The 5,669-nt window shown below is 36.7% G+C and overlaps 1 long non-coding RNA gene across 2 annotated transcripts; it reads right to left on the reverse strand.

Moving 5' to 3' along the window:
* Positions 1-1,728: 1,728 nt before the first annotated feature.
* On the reverse strand, positions 1,729-5,195 carry LOC308099810. Of its 2 annotated transcripts, none has more exons than XR_013934388.1 (8): positions 5,067-5,195; positions 4,506-4,556; positions 3,372-3,438; positions 3,177-3,224; positions 2,796-2,843; positions 2,554-2,599; positions 2,124-2,214; positions 1,729-1,987 (listed from the first exon to the last, which is right to left on the reverse strand). It is a non-coding gene; the product is annotated as an uncharacterized lncRNA (long non-coding RNA). The 2 variants fall into 2 exon arrangements; XR_013934389.1 differs by having other exon boundaries at positions 2,796-2,846.
* Positions 5,196-5,669: the final 474 nt, after the last annotated feature.

The following is a 5,669-nucleotide window of genomic DNA, read 5'->3' on the forward strand; positions in this document are numbered from 1 at the left end:
ACCCCCCTGAGTCTATACATAGTAATACAGTAAAGCCCCTAGCAGGGACCCCCTGAGTCTATACATAATAATACAGTAAAGCCCCTAGCAGGGACCCCCTGAGTCTATACATAGTAATACAGTAAAGCCCCGAAGGGACCCCCCTGAGTTATACATTTATGAAAGGATGATTGTTATAGCTTAAACATGTAACTTTATCATTTTGTGGGACATAATATGCTATATAGTTGTAGAAACCCACTGAGCATTTTTCGGGCTATTAGACGTTTAAATGACGTCTAAACGTCACCTAGCCGTCTAGGCTAAATCCGGTTTATGAGTGGTCTAGAATTGAAAGTTTTTTCAACGTCTAAACCTAGCCTAGACGTTATTTCAACGTCGTTTGGACGGCTAGATATAAATATATAACCGTTCAAATGACGTTGAAAGAACGTCTAGGCTTAGCCTAGACGTCGAAAAAACTTTCACTTTTAGACCACTCATAAACCGGATTTAGCCTAGACGTTATTTAGACGTCTAATAGACGCTCAGTGGGTTAAACCCTATTATAGACTATGAACGTTGTTTAGACGTCATGTAAACGTCTATTTAATAAGGATATTAATATACTTATAATTAAATCATATGTTTAAATAACATCTAAACAACTTGTAGGCAATATACACCTTTAAGAGCTATCAAATTATTCACACAAACCTATATTAATGCATTTAAATGCCTCAATTTTAATGCAGATCCAGGTTCTCTACAAAAACTACCTGATGGACCAAATTTTACCTGTTTTGCTTACCTTGGTAGTGGTGTAGTCCCATGATGTTCTGATCATTTGTTAACATTATGTTGTTATCTTTCTGGATCTTTTAAATAGGTTGCAGTGTGACACTAATGTCATGCTACTCTTTATTGTACCACTGGATAAAATCATGTTTCTTAATGTTAACATTGATCTACTCTGAACATAACTATCCTTCAACTGTAATTTCAATCACAATACATATTTCAACAAAAAAAACATACCAAAGCTTGTACAATCGTTCTTTAATTTCTGCACCTCTTAATGCTTTAAGCCATTAAGACCTGTCATGTTAGATTTTAAACACTTTAACACAGGGGTCTTCAACGTTTTCAGGCCAAGGACCCGACTAGAGATGAAGCAGGGACCCCCATATCTATAACATTGTGTTGTAGATTCATCTTTTTTTCCCCCTCTACACCAAACCTCTTTGCCAAAAATAGCAGATCTACAAGCTCACAACGCCTCGCAGCGCAAGGCGTTGTGAGCTTGTAGATCTGCTATTTTTGGCTAAAGCTCTCCTCAGAAAAAGGATGCTAGGGTTCAAGTGGTTAATGTAAAAAATATCATATCACACAAAGATTTGGCGGACCCCCTGTAGTAACTCTGAGGACCCCCTAGGGATCCCGGACCCTCTGTTGAAGACCTCTGCTTTAACACATCTTATACTTGAGCTATTAAAAAATAGCAGATCTACAAGCTCATAGCACAGCACTCGGCGCTAGTCGATCTGCTATATTTTTGTTTTAACAATCTTGAACATTTTTGCAAATCTTTGAATGTATGTTTTTACGTCAAATCTTTGCTTTGCCTAGACTTGAGTTTAAATGTATATATATATTTATTCAAAGATTTACACTTTTTTTTTTAATCTTCAAAAAATAGAAGATCTACAAGCTCTTAGCGCGGCACCGAGTTCCGCGCTATGAGCTTGTAAATCAGCTATTTTTTGAATAGCCAAAGAAATCTTAAGTGACACGGATGCGTTCCCTGTCTTTGCGTTAAACAACAAGAAAAGACAAGTTTTAACAAAATGTTTTGACCAAATAATAACATTGGATTTGCTTCAAGGCGTGGCCCTCTTCTTCTTGTATCCCTCTCCACCACTTCTACCAGGCGCCTGCTTGAAGTGGTCAGAGATGGCAGCGCTGACCGGGTTCTCCATTGTCTCTCTGAATGTCTTCTGAATGGCTTCTGCAGTCAAAACAATGACAAATAACTCTCAGACTGACAGTAGACATTACAGAGGTTATCTAGTATATGTCAGTCACACGTGTACAACGTGAATAAGCAATCAACAAATAACTAGCACTGACAAAGTTATTTTTACCATTGATGACAGATAGAAGGCAGTGCTTTTGAAAGCTCTCTCCTGCTGTCCATGCAAGTAGAAAGGACTCATCAGGCCATTGGTGAAAAGTCTGAAACAAAAAGAAAACGTGAAGCTAAATTGTAAAAAGAAAAACGGCACACTCTGCCTACCTGCAATGAAGACAATTATGTTGATATGAAACAGAAATAATACACTAACACAGTGGAAAGTGATAAATAATACTTCCATTCTTACTTTTCTCCGACATGGGAAACTGAAATAAACAAACCATGTGACAGTCTGCCTGTGATTTAGAATGTGAGGCTATACTTTGGCTGGTGCAGATCTTAATAAACAACATTACTTGTTTTCAAGTTCAACATCATTATCTCTCCCCAATTAAACTTTTGCCAGAGTAAGATGACTTCCAAACTTTATCAAAATGTACCTTTTGGAATCCTGTGACTTTCTCCTGGGAGTTCTGATAAGATTTCCTGTTGGTGAAAGACAAGGTAATTAGGCTACATGTCATACTTGCAACATCACCATTGAGGATTACTGTTATAGTCAATTGAAAGGTGGAGTAGAGTCCAGACATTTTCTTGGCCCAGATTACGGCTTCACTGTTGGGGGAGAGAAAACCCCCATTGAAACCCATTTTGCTCACTGCTACAGTCAATTGAAAGTTACCTTGTGTATTTCTGGATCTGATTTGGACCGGTGTGTAGCTTCAATGTTCTGCTGGGTGTGAAAACACGTTGAAATTACACCTTCTTACACCATCAAGTCATGTATGATATATACTGTGCTTTATCCACATTTTCATTGTGGAGTCCTAGTTTGTTCTGTTCAGGAGTAAGGCCCCCACAGTAGATGTACTGTTGTTGAAATACATAATATATTTGAATACATTTTTATTTTAATCTTCCGGCTAAACGTTCTGTTACACTCATTTCTTCTAGAGGACCTAAAGCATAGTAGTAGTAGTCCCAACGATAATACAGGCGGGTAAACAAACAAACAAAAACTGTCAAAATGTATTTAAAATGTTAATCATTCATGTGCAGTCACCTTGTGCAGTTCTTCCTCTTTTACGGCTGACCGGAGTTTTGTCAAGATCTACAGCAGAAAACGAAATGAAGGAATTAGAAAACTCTTAAGGTTTTGTTTTGACATTAATACTGATACAGGCTGTAATTTCCATCTACAATATATATATATATTTAACATTGGGCTTAAATCAATTAACATAGCATTTAAATTTACCTGGTGTTGAGGTGTGTAGAGGGGCTGTCAAAACTGTCTTAGCTATGGGCACTGGGCAGTGATTCACCTGGGGAGGATAATTAGGCCAGATGTATATTATTGTAATGAACGAATATGACAATACTCCCAACATAAAAAGGACAAAATAACAAACAAATCTAACAGCACAGCTCCCACCAGCGTAGAGTTATCTATAGCTTTAAGCCAGTCATCAGTCACCTCTATCAAAGCAGTAGAAGTAGAGTGACCAGCTCTATAGGCATGTTGAGAATATGTTGCAAGCTTGTTTGGAACAAAATAAGCTTGAATTTGTGAATGCACCAACTTTTCCATGATTTTGCTCAAAACAGGTAAAATACTGATAGGTCTAGGTATAGCCTAGACCTATAGGAATAACCTTAGCCTCCACCCACACCCAAACATCTCTTAATAATATGACAAATAGGAGATGCTATATTCTCAGCACTTTACCATCCAGATTATCTAGACCTGCTAACTTACTATCATAAGGAAGAGAGCAGAGTAACTGCTCCACAAATAGTTACAAGGAGTTGCAGTCATTGGTGTTGAATAGCCTTATATTTAGAGACAGACAGACTACATTTTCTGGGCCTAAAACAATAACAGAATGTATTTAATAAAATACATATTTAGGGCTTATTTTTCACAAATGACTATAACCACTTAAACCCTCTAATCGTGGTGAAACAGAACTGAGTTGCAAGTGTTGGACTGATTTTTCCATCTACACCAAATCTCTTTGCCAAAAATAGGAGATCTAAAAGCTCACAACACGTTGCACCATTCAAGTGGTTATGAAACAATATAAAATATAACTTTTAAAAAAAATTATCGGGCCAAACCAACAAGAAATGTGCCCCTTCGTCATGTGTTCAGACCTGTACACAAGATTGATCAAATTTGACAAAAGTCATCAGTTTGCCACTTCTGGACATCACCCAGAAGAGAACTGATGTAAATAGGCTACTGATTGATTAAAATATATTCAACATATGGCCCAACTCAAGGAAAGTAATATTAAATATTGTCTTACTAGTGGTGAGAAATAGCTACATAAAGTGTTTTTAAGGCCAGTTACATGTAAAACACACGAAACAATCAATTAACAATTACCTGGGGTGTCTGATCTGACAGCACCATTATTATTGTTCTTTGTCGGTTTTGCTGGTACAGGTCGTTAAAAAAGAAAAGAAAGAAATTACATTAATACATTTATCAAACATTTCACAAGGTTCTGTAAAGTTTTAACTCAAGATTAAACATTACACATATAAACGATTATTCTATTGTTAAAGTATTCAGAAATGTATTTAAACTCAAGTGATTGTACTTCGTTACGGTCCACCACTGATTAAATAAATGCTATTTTAGCGTCTAAGTGGATCGTTCACCATACAACGGTGTAACTTATTTTTGATGTCCAAACATGCGCAACAAATATTGCATTGTTTGAACGTAAATGGCCAATCGCATAGCGACCCGTATGACCCAAACTAAATGTTTGTGCCCGAAGGAAATGTTTACCAAAATAAAAAACAGAAACATTGAACGCCAGCAATTTGTGTTTGAGCAGAAGCTAGCTGGTAGCTAGTTGGCTAATGCTAACTTGTACATGACCAACTATGTCACCACAAATAAACATCTCCTTCAAATAAAGTATCCTTTAGCACTCACCTATGCAATGTACTGAGTTCAGAATGAATGTTTTTTGCAATTCTGTTCTTTAAAGTCTCTTCTGTTCAGTTTTCGGCTTGCCTATAGAACGCATTGCTGGCTTCAGTTGTGTTCCGTACTGGCTTCCGTCATGTTGTTATGAAACTTTTCCAGTGTTGCCAAGTCTTGTGAAACCGCTAAGCAAACCGACCTCCTAAACAAATCTGCGGTGTTGTTGCGAAACCAATGTTGCCAAGTCTCGTGAAAGAAACAAGCAAAACGACCTCCAAAACCAATCTGCGGTTTACTGTAGAAAGTCTAGTGATGCGAGATTAGCAGTTTAAACTGCTTGGCTTTCACTTGTTCCTCAGTATTTTATATTAGCCTATCACCATTAGTGCAAACTGCCGTTATTTGTTATATTTATAAATATTTCAAAAACATATTTGCATATTATCAACATTATGCAAACTACATTATTTCGCTATAATAGTGTTTCTAAACATATTAGCATCCTAAAATAAACGTTTTCAAACAACATGACAAATAAATTAAATACATTTAATGGTTTAAATATGGTCTAAATCTAAACGTTGATATATAGTTTTGATTTAAACGTCTAGA

This window comes from Gymnoscopelus braueri, assembly GCF_963280865.1.
Source record: "Gymnoscopelus braueri genome assembly, chromosome: 14".
Classification (NCBI taxonomy): domain Eukaryota; kingdom Metazoa; phylum Chordata; class Actinopteri; order Myctophiformes; family Myctophidae; genus Gymnoscopelus; species Gymnoscopelus braueri.